Here is a 15,334-nt window from a genome sequence, read left to right on the forward strand (position 1 = left end):
ATTCGATCTTCGTATCAAGCTAGAGGGGATTCTCTCTGCGTAGGATTCTGTGAATGATACCGTAGAGCGACGTGAAATTGTCGAGAACCGTGCATACTACGATGCCGCGCTGCCTGTATCTTTAATTACTGTGACGCTGTCGATTACTACTAATATATTACAATATCATATCAGGGAGCTGACGATTAACTCAGCAAACGCACGAATCTTTACTGCGGATATTCCGGCGAATATTCGTTCTTAATGAACGACTATCATTACCTACTACTTTCCTCGGATTTAAGAATCCATTTTTATATGTATCAACTTTAGTTAAAGTTCCATCAGTCGCTCTACACGAATCACAAACTTATCCATGAGATAAGAAAAAGAATACTGTTGCGAATTCTCGACTAAAGAGCAATCGGTCAGGTCAAACCGATCGGTCGATATCGCGTACCTCGAATGAATTAACGCTCATGGTGGAGGAGGTTTAATAGATCGAGTGTTAGTGTAATCTAGCACTGTATTTGTTGTATAGAAATAAAGTGTGATGTTATGAACACGGCGGTGGTAAGATCTTGTTAGGAGTGAAGTATTTCACCCGCATAGTACGATGTCTGATGATGAACTGTCCTTCTACGTTGCTGATTCTCCCTACCAGCCGTTGGGTTTCGTCTGTCCATCGTGCCTTTTCGGCTGGCCCTTTCCCGGGGTTTTTTATCTGACCTCGAAGTCATTATGTTTACTGTTAGGGGAGGACATGTGCTTCGGAATTTTCTAAAGAAGGGAATGGGCCTGTCCGTGTCATAAACGGACGGCCACTCAAAATTCCGAAGAAATACAAAGTATTCAAATTGGCGAATTACGACAATTCTAAAGAGACTCATAAATCGCGGGTGGCGAATCTACTTTCGAGTACGAGCATTATGCGAGCATGTGTAAAGGTATATAGAATGTACAGTACATACATACCTAGCGCGACGAATCCGCTGGGATCGGATCTCTCCTGCTGACTACTCCCGGTAATCGACTGTGGCTACGTTATCCTGGCAATTTCTGGCTGCGCTAGCACAGCGTAATTTCGTCGTAGCCGGCATTAACCGGTGGTGCACGTTGTCAGCCACTCGATGCCCTGCGCCATCGGTGATTCCTGATTGCACACCGAATGGGTCTCGCTATCAGTCCAGCGCCGCCAAGTCATCCGCTGATTTGTGACAACAGGTATGTACTACGCGACTCGACGCGTGATAGTCACGAGAGAATATCGTGATGCACTATCGGGCAAGGAAAGCAACTCGTAGAACACCAAAGTAAGAAACTTCAAACGAAGAGAGAAATATCACGCCTGCTCGTTCAACCGATAGATTCTCGCGTCTTCTTCGGTGAAAACTTTTGCACAGAGACGTTTCGATTCGAAAGGGAACAGTGCAAGAAACACAAGCGTCACACTTGAGACTCGCGAGACCTTACGCACCGTCGTTCGTACAATCACCAGACTACTTTTCCATCAAAGTACAACTTTTCATCGGGGTAACTTCGAGTCAGAATAGGACATTGGCTCGAGGTTTCGAGCACGTTCGTGTATGATCGTACCCCGAGTAAACACTGTGATTTAACCGGATAGAGATTCACCGTGCGCTGATTACATTCCTTTCGTGACGGGCCTCGCACAATCAATCACTGGCTTCTATTTCTGCCGGCGTCTCAACCGAGATACCAGCAGACCGCAAGCATCGTTCGTGGAACACTTCAGCCACTGTGTTATTTATCGGCGTGTCTTCCAGAATCTTTTCTTTCTGCCGGCGGACGCATCGATCGTGCAATTTAACGTCCCCGTGACGCTCTCCGCGTATAGATGATGTTTAACGATCGCCGGTACCATTTCTTTTTATCCGCTCGAAAGCACCGGTTTTTCGGCAACCACTGAAATATCGTCGCAATGTCTCGTAACTCTTTCTTTCCGGTGTTGTTCGTCGGACACGTCAGTCAACACGATTAATCACACGGTCGCCGAGTCGAACTTTTCACGGGCGTCTAATTGTGCAACCGGACTCACTATCAGTCCGACGCGACGGACTGACAGTTCAAACACTGTTATCAGTCGCGAGAACGAAGCAGTGCACGCAGCCTATCGCTCGATGCTATGCCGGAACGATGCGCCTTCTGTAAAACGATCGTCGAACATTAATCACCATGGTTTGGTGAGCGTGCCAGGCTTCCGGTTTTCGCGCCCCTTCCACCGTCTATCGGGCAAACCTGCGAAGATCGACGGGTATCGTTGGTTGTCGCAACTCGTTCGACCAAGAGATGCGTTCGCATTGAGAAACAGAAGAGGGCAATTCGTTACGGACGAGTAGCAGCCCGGAAGAGGATCGTAAAGAACGATATAATTTATCGATACGAAGCTACAAACTACAGTATGTACTTATTATAACCTAACGAGCAAGGGTCATTTTTTTTTATCTCTCAATGGACAGATAAAAAAGGAGACCTCGGTTAGGTATCAAGAGGCAATAAAATTGATGGTAATAAGCGACAGGGAAGAAAAAAAGGAGAAGGAAATTGGAGGAATATAAATTTTGACAGCGTTACGATAGAAAGGTCCCGGTGGAATGGACGAGGTTAAACTCGAGAGAGACAATGAATTTTGGATTATGTCGTGGCGCTGTTAAAAGACGACGAAGAGATTAAACAAGCTTAAGGAGCGGCAGACGAGTCGGATACCCTTCTTAAGAAATTACGTGAGAAAGATCTTGTAAGCGGGGTGTGATCTTAAGGGCATTAAAATAATTGTCTGCTACTGTCGACACTAGAGGGGCAAACTCGCATATTTCACCTCATAGCGACGCCGTGGAAATCCACTGTGGAAAACATGGCTCGTCACGGTAGCTGATGTATGCTCTCGTGTATTCCACGGGAAAGAAAACAGGAACACGGAAGGAGAAGTTGTTCAACGAAGAATGAAGGAGAACAAGCTGGAAGACGAAACGGAGCTGCGAACGCAACGCGACAACCGGAGACGCCTCGGGTCGAGGGAGTTTGAATAACGCGGCTGAAAAAAGCTGTCGGTGAATTAACGATGCTCGCAATTATGGATGAGAAAGGAATAATACTTTGTTTCAACGAACAATCACCTGCGCGATGTCACTAAGAAAACCGTACCACATATTATCTCCAGATTTTTCACAGATATATTTTTCTCAAAGGAATATCGCTCGCACAATTGAGGAAAAGATCTCTTGATTTTATCTCACTGCACTGATATCTCACGAAATTGGTCGGTGAGCCGATCTGTCGAAAATCGAGACGCAGGCGCGATGCACAACATCGATCCTCTCGATCGCGCTGGCGCGGCAAGACTGCCGCGTGGATCGGGATCGTGATCGAGGGACGACAAACAGGAGCGGAGCAACCGAGGGTCCGATTTCTCTAGGGCCCCGCCTTCGATGTGCCATAGCACGATACGCTACATTCGTATTTTTTGTTGAAATTGTATTGTTGAATTCTAGAGAAAGAATCAAGCTACGGATGTATAAAATATCGCAGCGTTACGATCAACAGTAGAAGATAATAATTCTTGCTCGAATTTCGAAAACCATATTCTCAAGGAAAACGTGCGAGTTTTATCGCAGAGTAGCTACAATTCTCGATATTATTTTTCTTCCGTGGCTCTTCATAAATCGTGGTTCGTGTCTTCAATTTTATAAACGTAGCTCGTACCCATAGGAAAGAAGATTCTTTCAGCCGACAAATACGAACGAAGAAAAGGAAGAAAATTTTCGTCCGACCATAGTCAGGGAAGACGAATGAGGTCGGGGTGAAAGCATCACGCAACACATCGCGCCCTGGCATCGTTCAATTAAATTAATGACACGTCACAATTCCATCCCTCTGCATCGATAGCATCGAAACAAAATAAAACTCAACCGACGCGCGCGACGTTTTAACGAAATTAAACTATCACCGCACGAGAACCGATAAGTCAACAATTCCCGAATGTCAACAGCGACTGTATCGTTGATCCCGCTGCATCGGTGAGAACTAAAAAACTGCACGCCACCGAATCCAAAAATAAAACGAACAAACTATCAAAGCTACCACTGGGTAAAACCAATTCTGAGATGAAGCGCCGTCCACGTTGCCCCAAAAATTCCACACAGTCGAAAATCAAGTTTGACCGGCGGTGGCCACGCGGCCTCGAGCCCCTCGATCGTGCGAGAAGAGTGACGAGCACGAGGAGCTCGTGACGAAACACCGAGTTCCCAGGTAGTCAGGCCAGGGAATGTGGCGAAGCTGGTTCCGATAGGAGACGGAGGTGCCCCAGCTGCGTACCACATGGGCACATACCTGCAGGTATGCGTGCACCAACACCAGCCATCAAGGTGCATACACAGTGACTCTTGTGAGCGTCTCCCTCATTAAGAAACTCGACTGGTCCACGGCGTGGACGATGTTTTTCGCACACGGACAAAGTTCAACGCACACCATCGAACGAAAACGCGTCGAAGGGCAACGAATAAGGTCTGACGGTACGAATCGAGTCCCACGTGGTTTCTCTTCTATTTAATCTCGAGATTCTTATTCGCGGTCGCGCCTCGAACGCGCTACCTGAATTTCAAGCTTTTTTGTTTCTTCTATATCTTTTTCCTTTTTTTTTTTTTTGTTTCTCTTCTTCTATTTCGTTTTTACGGCGAGGTATATCAGCAGGATTTGTTGGTTCATTTTCACTACGATGTTAAGTTACATGAGTGAAACGAACGATTACATCGCCAGCGGGCAACTGTACGTACATATGAGAAAAGGCGACTTCGCGGATTTATTAATGTATCGCGCGACGGAAGTTTGTAGAGTCGTATTACTCGAATGGGAGTCGCGCGTGCATATCGCACGTTTTTCACGTGAACTTGTGCCGCGCCTATTCACCGATATAAGCTTGTAGTTTATTCCGGCTCGTAGTAGCCGTACAACCGGCGCTTTTCCACCCGTGAATCGAATTATGAGCTCGCCACCGCTTGCATAATAGCCTTCACCGAGCTTTGTGCGCGAATTCGTTCAGTCCCTTAAATATTCGCGCTTCTTAATTAATTTCTTACCTCTGCTGATTTCAATTTCCCAAAAGACATCCGTCCAAAAATCTACGAATCTTGCATAAGGAATATCTTCGAAAATTTCATTTCCATCCCACGTAAAAAAAAAAAGAAAATCAAGAGAAAAATATATGTCGGAGATGAAAGGACATCGGGGCCTTTCTTTTGGAGTGATTAAGAAAATCTCCAATACTCTAGCCCGGACTTTTATTGTAGCTACCCTTAAGCAATAAAAATAGGAAATAGTTGTAAGACGCTAATTCGATTATGTGTACTCAGGGTTATGACGATGGCCTTGGGCTCGAGGTGACATAATGAGTCGCCGAACGTAGCGGCGGTCACGGGACGGACATGTAACAACAGAGGTATGGAATAATTATGCAACTCTCCTTAAAAACAAAGATTGACTCGAGAGGTGGGGAGAAGACTATATAAGGGCAAGTTCGTTGTCATCGATCTCTCGTTTGTCCGATTGCCGTCATTACCTGTAACCTCTTGTAATCATCACCTCGGAACTAATAACGATCAGCGAGAATACATAACCACGATGGTCAATTCGAGTGAAGGTTCATCAGACGCCCATACTTCAAATCCTTCTCCGACATATAAAACACCCTTGTTCAGTTTTTCGTTAGAGTTTGTCTCCATACAGAAAGAAACAGGAAGCAAGGAGTTCAACGAGAGAGACGTCACGCAAAAAAGGAAATTAATCTAAGGAAGAACTTTATACACGTTGCATCAACCTCTTTCACCTGTTTCCCGTCGGTAAACAGATTTTTACGATCGAGAAACTGGAAAGCATCGTTTCCCTGTATAAGCTAATATTTCCTGTGAGAGACCCGGCGGCGACGTCCGTAAAAAAGCTTAGATGTTCTTCATCCCAAGTAAATCGTGCAGCACGAGCTGCGAGCATGTTCGCTACGAGCACGGAATTGTTTACGAGGGAGTTTAAGGGTTGACGGGAAGGGTGGTGGCGCATTATGCCAGGGCAAACGACAAACCACCGAGAACGAGAAGTTTCCTCGTTCCTCGCCAGTATTTCCGTAAAACAAGCCTTCCGCGCGCGTAGCGTGCGTTCGCCTCTCGCTCTGTTGGTACCCAAGGACTCTGAGACTCGTCGTGCCGCCGTTGGAAACGCGAATCTTAGGAATTTGAGCGCGGGACGGTGCGAGATTAGGAACTAGTCAAAAGTTTACAGGTTTACCTACCAAAATTGACGCAACTTCCCAAGCGAGCTTTTAACTGCGAGCTTCAAGTTTGCGAATTAACACGTTACCTCTCCGCAAACACGACCTATGAAACTTTGTCTCGTGTCCGGCAACACTCGTGCAAATAAACGTCTTGAGGAGGGCCGCTTTCAGAGAAAACGTTGTTGCTTAAATATGCAAACCGATGCACGTTGTGAACGATACATAGAAAGGGCATTTGGAGTATGTACTAGAAAACAAAAAACAGAAAGACAAGAAAAAAGAACAGAGACGTTGAGACCGCCGGTGTCGATGCTTGAGAAAATTCTGAGCAAAACTTTCGCCATAGTCTCTCGCCATAACTTCTCTGAGAAAGGATTTCGTTTGTCTCGCGTTCTCATTGTAACGCTCAGGTTTCTCGCTGCGAAAGTTCTACGAACTCGCTACACCAATAGCTGGAAACTTCGCGCTACCTTTTTACTAATTAGGTAACAAAATATATTTCCTCCCTTGCCAACTGCAGACGTTGCAATGCTGTAGTCGTCGAAAGACGACTGTGAATCATGGGTGTCGTATTCCAGACAAAAGCGACTACATCGACGATGTGATTTCGTGGAGACAAACGCAGCCTCGAGCATAGAAACACGTCAAACAGCGTCAATTTTCAATAATCTTTTATCCATGCTTAGCATCGCTGTTTCAAAGGTTTCGACGTTTCAAAGTTTCGGATTAGGCACGATTCGAGGAATTCTTCGGTCAGACAGGGAGGATATAGTACATAGACTTTGCCAACACTGGCGAGAACGAGCCGATGTTGCGTGAATCGTGTTGTTCGCGGCGTTAATACAGAATCCACGTCGGCAGCTGCACACGACAATCTAGCTGCGTAGTTCGAGAGAACGTTAACTGGCCCATTGCGCGGCGCGTCGCGAATGCAAACGCGCTCGCCGAGAATTCTCGAACCGCGTTAAAGCACGCCGGAAGCCAGAGGAATGGGTCAACCGTAGCTAAAGTTGAGAATTTCGACTACCGCTTCGCCTCAAAAATAGTTATTATATTATAGAAAAATAGTTATTATATTATAAACGCTATGCGTTTATTCTACAAAGCGATCGCGAAAATTTTTCCGGGAAATCATACGCGATCGTCGACAAAAAACATCACCGATGTTATTAGTCTCTGGAAATTCCAGATTTTATTCCGCAAACGAAGGGAATCGTGTAACTAAATTACAGAAATGAAGGTAGAAAATTAGAAGTACGAATTAACAACTCCGAGGAACCATACCATTGCGAATTTTTCCGGATAATTATTCGAAAAGTTTCGCGATGCTGTTTCCAAAAAGCTACCTGATCCACTCGCCTATATTATCATCGAAACGTAAAATGTCGAGGAGCACTGACCATCGAAAACGTGTAATTTCTAGATAAATGTAGTTTCGCCCGTAAAATTACAGGGGACGGTTCAGTCAGTGACGTGTATTTTCTGCAACCGGTTTCCGGATGCGATTCCAAGCCTTTTCGGTCCACCGAGGGTCGCGTATTACCGCGACTGAAACGAACGGCCATCGTGAAACCTCGATGTTTGCTTGTCTCACGAACGTTTTAGCACTGCTGACCTCGAATCTTTACGTTGATCGACATCTTGGTGCAGCAGGTCGAATAGGAAAATAACTACGACCCATTAGATCCGCTACGTTTTTCCTTCCGTCTAGCAAACCGTTACGAGGTCGCGCAATTGCGTTTCGGTTTTATAGCTCGAATTTCAAGACTCGTCAAATATCTTCGTGTCATGTCGCTTGGAGAACGCGTTGCGGCCACTTTACCGCGTCACAGTGACACCGGTATCGCTTAATGTCTCGATACGACTGATGATTATACAGAACTGGTCTCTGTCGTATTCGTGGCAGGAAAAGACGCGAAGTCAAAGATTAGAGTGACTCGATGATAACGATGGAATTGAAGTAGGTGCGGTGTTCGTGTATTTAAAGTGGAGCAGAGGCGCAAAAAGCGCCGTTGAGCAGGAAACGAACGATGGAATTATTGCGAGCGGAAACTGCTCTTCGAGGCCAAACCTCCAGAGGTCGGGTTCGCTCTACAGCATACTTTAACGATACTTTACGATCCCCTTTCCGTTTCGTGATGGAACGTTTCGAAGACCACCGCGATAATTGTTCGGTTACCGAGAAGGAGAACAAGAAGAAACAGAGAATAACCGCGAGGTTGAACTAAATCGATAGACTGTTCATCAAGCGGTATAAATATTGTAACATTTATTTCTCTCGAGAGAGGAATGACCGTAAATGGCAGAGAAATGTAAACCAGTCTGGTGGAATTACCGGTTAAATTTCACAAAAGCCGCGTGTTCTCCATAGCCCACGGCAGGTAGCGCGTCGAATTCCTCCGTGGCGAACAACGATGAAGGAACGCCAATAAACTACAATCCCGCAATAAATAACTAACCGACGATATAGTTGATTTCCATGCAACTCCGTCGCGTTAACCAGCTTGCATTAGAGTTCGTTGAAACTATTCCCGGTACGGAAACCAAAAGGCAGAAAAGCGGCTAGCCAACGACTTTCCCCGACAGTTGTTTGGAAATTTCCTGTAGAAACCAAACGGATGGTGTTCAATACACGCGGATACATAAAGGCTGACGACCCTGTTGAAAATGGGGGTGCGTGTGCATACAGAGCAGAAACTCCTAAACTGCCTTAAATTCCTTGCCTTTGTCCCCTGTGTAGGCGGCTTTTCGAGTGGCTATATTTTAACGCAGGATCGGAACAATAAGCCGGTCGACGAGCAGAGAGCCCAGAAAAATTGCATGGTAAGGACGGGAGATGCAGGGGATGAAAAATCGGAATGTCAGAGAGAAGGAGAGAGGATACGGTAAGACAAAGACGCAGCAGGCCAGCCACTAAGGATATATTCATGGTGTTCCGCCTTTTGTCCCCGTGATCATATTGTGCGCTTGGATCCTGTACCGAACGGAGCACCAGATGTGCGCCATTGCACAGTCAATGCAACGTAGCGTTCATCGGCTCTGCTAATTTCGCGAATACGACCAGAGAACACGGGGGAACGTAGCTTTGCAATAGTAATCGCCATACAGCGTTCCAAATGAAGTTACATACTTATTCACGCTTATGTATGGAACGGTGTAAAATTAAATTTGGGGAGAATATATTGATGACAACAAGGGAAGAACATCTTCCTATACAATGGCTATATACTAGCGTCGTTTGTGAGATAGCAAGCCATCTTTCATCGGTCGTTTCTTCTCTCGTGTATAAAATAAAAATTATATCTAATTTCATAAATCATTCTACATACGTAGTAGAGAAATACGGTGGAAGCTCTTCTGCTTCTATAATTTTCTATCATTTGTGTAGAATCTTCTTGGAAGTTTATACGGATAATTATTTGTAAATTAAAAGTGAAACCAGTTTCGAGGGCGAAATGGACGTACAGTATGCGATGCATAGACACGCGGTTGCGTGCAAAGGAACGCCAAGTTGATACGGCCCTGTGCACGCTAGCCGCGTGTACTCGCGGTATTTATCATTCGAACGTGACTTACCTTTACGGACAACGACGCAGAGCAGGAGGTAACAGCCTCTGCGACTCATCCTGATGCGTTTCCGGGAGAAAGGGCCGAGAACAGGGGTTTATTGGTCACGGATACGATCCAATGTGTGCAAGCTCGACGATATCTCGATCTACAAACACACGGTGACCATTGTTAGAAAAGAAAATAACATCGGCGATCGGAGCGCCAACAAGTCGAGAACAGACGAGATTATTCGCATTCGAGCGAACATTTCGCAATGATTTCACTTGCAGAAACGGCATCTTTGATCAAAAGCAGAATAGAGTCAAGGCTAATTCGAGGCAACGAGTGACTCCGCTGCACCAGCTAAATGGTTACACTGTTGGATTTTTATGGTTAGGATTCAAGTCAGACAGATTTTTTTCTAGATTGCCGAGAGGATTGCTACGTAACGCAAATACAGAATATTACCTTTTATGCGTCGAGCTGTCAGTTGTGTCGCATTCGGAATGAAGTTCACGCAGATTCACTGTATCACAAACACGATGTCCCATCACGACGCGCGTACTTTACAAAATCATTGCTTTCACTAGTGACCACCAGAGCGCCAATATTGTTTTAGCCAATCAAATCGATTATATCATAGATGAAGTTCGTTTTAGATAAATCGACCAATTAACGTATTTTTCTCTGACAATTCAAAGTATCGTCGGGTGCCATCTTATTCTCAGTGTCATTTTCGTATTTATTGACATGTCGCGAGCCGCGATCTGAAGTAACATCACGATATCGTTTGTGGTTCGAATAAAATTAAAATGAACTTTGATTTGAATTTGGAACTTTACAAACTTCAGTGATCTTCGTGCTAGTGATAAAATATCTTTTTTGAAGCTGAGAATACATTCAAGGAGTATTACGTTATGTGTAACGAATAACGACAAACTTCATATTTTACACTGTACAACCATAGGTAAACCGTACAATCGCGGATATGCCACGCAACTGTGGATAAGCCGCATAGAAGGGTAAGTCAATTTAATTCTTTACTATTAAATGAAAAAACAATCGTCTCAAAAAGTTCTCTTTTACGAAACGGAAAGATACTATTGTCCTCTTAAAACAGCATGAAAACAAGGGATTCACTTCCATCTCAAAAGCTTTCTATCGTTTCAAAAATACCAACACCCATCGTTTCCGGTGACCCGAAATGGCAAATCCATCTGCCCTACACCACTAGGAATACCACGTTTATTTGTTTTTCTTTGGATGCTCGTCGAGTAGGCAGCTTCGCGGTAGCTTCCATTCCTAACCTCTAGGCGTTGCTCGATACTATCGAGAGGAACATAAATATTTAGCGTGTGCTCCATATGACACAGCTGGAAGGGAAGAAAATTCTCGAGACTTCACTATCATATAACACGTAACCTTGAACTGTGGATTACAGGAATCATAGCATTAATCATTTCGCTCTGTCCATGCAAGTGGCGGTAATGACCGATCTGTTCAAGAAATTGCTCCGCGTGAAACTCAATTGCAATGTTGATAGTATATATGAACGTATAGTTGGTTAAATTACATCTTCCAAAGCAAAGAGGAAAATGTTTTCACGTATCGTGTAGGCGAAAGTTATAACGAGAATATAATGCTCTTTCTCGCTGTCGAGTCAGCTGGACGCTCGTTAGAATAGCATTTAAATAAGGACACGGGTCCCGCGGTGATCAGGTATCGTGGTAATTGGTAGAAAAGCTGCCTGACCCGGAAGCCGCGATCTCTTATCTTGCTCGTCTTGACATTTCGAACGCCCCGTAAGCAGAAAATGCTTCACGAAAAGAAATGCATACGCCGCGCTTTGAGAGGGCCGACATGACGACCATTGTTCCGTTTTGCACACTCGTTGCCTCAAGCTCCTCTATGGTCAGTCGAGTATAGTCAATCTGGAGTAGCCCGAGGCTACCGAATTACAATGGAGAAAGAACCGCCTTTCTCCGGCCGTAGTCGGCCACAAACAGATATCCAAGTCGGGCACAGGTGCATGCAGATAACCGAACCTGTACAATGTGCAGCACACAACCGCTAGAACTTATGTAGTTCCCCTTTTCCCCCAGCCACACACGTCGTTATCTTAAAAGCGTACTCGTTGTACGGCCAAACTTCCAGGAATCTAAGAAATTTCAAGCGGTAGAATATAAAACAAGTCGATAGGGTGTAAAGCAATGTATTTTTTCTTTTTTTTTTTTTTTTGGCCAAATAAATCAACGCGTATTCTCATATACGTGTTTACGAGGCAAACGTGGCGTAAGTAGTAGTAACTTTACGGCAGAAAAATGTAATTAAGAAGTACTCGGAGACATGAACGAATAACAAAGAATTAATAAATTCATCTAGCGCCCGCGGGTGTATGGAGCCATGCGGGGGAACAATAAACAGGAGCATATTTGCGCGGAAAAATATTTGCAATGTAAATTTCGCGTGCGCAACGCTGTCCGCGGTAATATAGCTAAAAAATACGAGCTACGAGAAAAGTTGGACTAACAAAACGTGATGTTGAGCGCTTTTATTTTAAAGCAATACGCTGTAGGTGGTGGAGCGTTTTCCTCTTAACAAAAAATCGTTCTGTTTGTGCATGCACGTATTGGAAATTATTAACAATTGGCCCATATGCATTGAAAGATAAGTTGGTAATTATTTATTTGGGAAATATTCGGAGCAAGCTGGGAAAATGCAATTCAATTAAATATGAAAAAATGTATTGGGAACGTCATTTGGAAAGAATAGCCAATCAAATAAATAAAGGGCGAAACTCGATGAAATTTCACATTTTCATTCTGATGTATTTTGCATGACATATGTAATAAAATATTAACAGTTCGTCAATGATGACAGCGACGCATTGCACTTGGCGACTGGTTTACTCTACGGAAGTATCCTGTATCGGTTGTACCATTAAGCAAATATGATTCACAGACGAAATGAAGTTAAACGCGGTTGACGAACAATGTTGAAAGGATAACAACCGACGTCTGCTTTGTCGTTCGAATAACAATGTCCCCTTGTAAAATCCTGGTTATGTGGATGCGACGAGGAACGAAAATAAACGAGACCGAGGAATGGAGATCCTGTGTCGAGCGGACGTTGAGATGTGTGCAATGGTTCGATGTATGAAGGTGGTAGCCATGGCTACCTGTCGCCGAGAAATTGCACGTTTATGCAGATGTTCCAGACACCGGAAAAAAGAGCGACGTGGAAAGGATGCCGCGAATCGGAATGCGGCATGGTTTTATCGATTCCTTCCGACACCCGACAATCGACCAGTCCTGTCATGTAAAATGAAAACCACCCGACACCGGGTGAGGGAGGCAGCAGTAAAATATTTCTTTGCCTCCTCGCGATATCAAAGAACTCCTTTAAGTACGGATTTTAAAATACCTTTCGATATCGTTTGCTCTTTCGTACCTTTCCTTTCTCTTCTCTCTTCTTTTTCCTTTCTTTTTTCAGAAAAAAGTTAGCTAAACCGATAAAACGTAAGAGCTAATCGTAAAACAAGCACGAGACCTTTTTTATAGAAGTGCACACGAATGTAGTACGAAAATAGCATTTTGTTTTTCCTCTTTGTGTACAAGTATAATTGACTCAAATTAACACAAACGAGTTGCTGGTATTGTTCACCGATGCACGCCTACCGATTTGTTGTTCCGTGAAAAATTATCCGTTTAAAATAAAAAACAAAGAGGAGGCAGAGAGAGAGAGAGATATATAGAAAATGGTGAAGGATGAACAACGATAGGAACGGAGGGATGAGAAAATCAATCCGCGAACGCGACCGAATTGTCCTCTACCGAGCGTGATTAGCGCGCGGTTTAGCCCTTGGCATGGAACAGGCCAGATGAATCTCGCAACTAAAACACCCCCGACGTAACGAGCGTTTATTTTTATTCGCCGTGACTAAGCGCGATGCACCAGAAATACGTGTATTCTGTATGAATATTTACATTCCGCCGCCCCGTATAAATAGTACTCAGCGGAAAAAATGGGTTAAAATGGGATCACATCTCCCCGCAATAGATATCAACCGGAAATGTCCACAAATTCATTCTCCGTGTTCCGCATTGCGTATAACTCTTATCGAGCCTAGCAGGCCAAATCGTATATTTCTCCTTAGATCGGTGAATTTCGACGTGTTCACATTGAGAACAGCCTACTAATGGTTTAACACTGGTTTTCATTGCTCGGATGAACTTTGATCCCTTAGGGTTTGTTTCCTCTGAAAACGATACTGTTCGTTAGAACATACGTCGTATAGAGATCGATCGATGCCTACTTTGTATTTGTTATAATTTTGCAACGATTCCTGAGATTTCTTCAACTCGTCTATTACGTATTTCGTGTCCTCTGCTTCCATTTGGGAATTTATACTGTCGCCGTACGTGCTGACGCATATCATCGTATGGGACTCGTTCTTTTCGGATCTCAAACTAGCCTAAATAGGAAATTCATCGTGTACAAAGGAGAGACAGGATTTTATGAAATGTATTTCTATTACGTTCGATTGATCCGAGTTGGTAGGTTGATCAGGATATTCAGGTTTCTTGCAAGATAAATGAACCATCCCAAAGGGATAGATAAAGAAAAATGTCAGGTTGAGAAAAAATTCTGCTGTCCTATGGAGAAACATGTAGCATTAGAATCTAATTTCCAAATGTGAAAAGTGTTTGAATTAAACTTAGGCTTCTTTGACTCACCTATTGCAAATCCTGACAGACTTTTGACCAGTGTCGGGATGCACAGGTTGCCTATATCGATTAAACACGACGCTCTTTGATTTTAGATCCTTTTCCAAATATTTTCTCATCTTGTGTGTCTCTAATAGAGTGTCCAACCCCCAACGACTTACTACTGGTATGCATATGCCGATGATCCACTTAAAGAAACCTGATGAAAATTCTCGTTTGATTTTTGTAATCGAAAGATCAGATTGATCGTTTATAGTACCCAGTAACAGCAAAAGTAGCAGCAAAACGATCAAGACGAAGCAAACGAGCGTAATAACGTCAGGCCAAATTGAAGAAGGCTCGACTTCGCTGTGCGTTCGGTTTCGACTATTGATAAAAAGTGGGCCTGGAAAACCAGTAGTTTGATAATGTTCCTTTGACACAGGCCGACAATCTTTTTTGTCGTGGGCGTCGGACAAGCATGAGCATTTACAGTGTCCCACGCAAGAGCAACGATCCATTTTTCGTACTTTTATCTCCCTCCATGCTACTGGCTCGTCGTAACGATTCAAGAGTGTTACTGAAGATGAAAAAGAAACGATTAAAGGGAAAAGAAGGAATATATCTCTTTTTGCGATGATTTATTCATTTTGAACGAAAAAGATAATAAACCGTCAGAAAATTTCATAGACCAAGTCACGACATTTACCGGAGCAAGAGAATTCATTTAAGAGTCTGCCAGTGAGACTCAAAGCTACTTTACGATCACGATGGGACGAGATTGTCTTTGTCGCGCTCTCGGCGTTCAACCATGATACCG

General features: G+C 44.0%; 1 protein-coding gene across 6 annotated transcripts in view; it reads right to left on the bottom strand.

Moving 5' to 3' along the window:
• The window catches only part of LOC122567787, a 164,715-nt gene extending 161,393 nt beyond the window's left edge, over positions 1 to 3,322 (bottom strand). For 2 of the 6 annotated variants that reach the window (XM_043726777.1, XM_043726772.1), the window contains exons 1-2: positions 3,117 to 3,322; positions 955 to 2,145 (exon numbers count right to left, since the gene is read on the bottom strand). The gene's annotated coding sequence lies outside the window, so the exon portion shown is untranslated. Of the gene's footprint in view, positions 1 to 954; positions 2,239 to 3,095 lie in introns of all 6 variants that reach the window. The other 4 variants (XM_043726776.1, XM_043726774.1, XM_043726775.1 and 1 more) reach the window with 4 other exon arrangements.
• Between the last annotated feature and the right edge of the window lie 12,012 nt (positions 3,323 to 15,334).

The sequence above is a fragment of the Bombus pyrosoma genome, linkage group LG5, assembly GCF_014825855.1.
Source record: "Bombus pyrosoma isolate SC7728 linkage group LG5, ASM1482585v1, whole genome shotgun sequence".
NCBI lineage: Eukaryota > Metazoa > Arthropoda > Insecta > Hymenoptera > Apidae > Bombus > Bombus pyrosoma.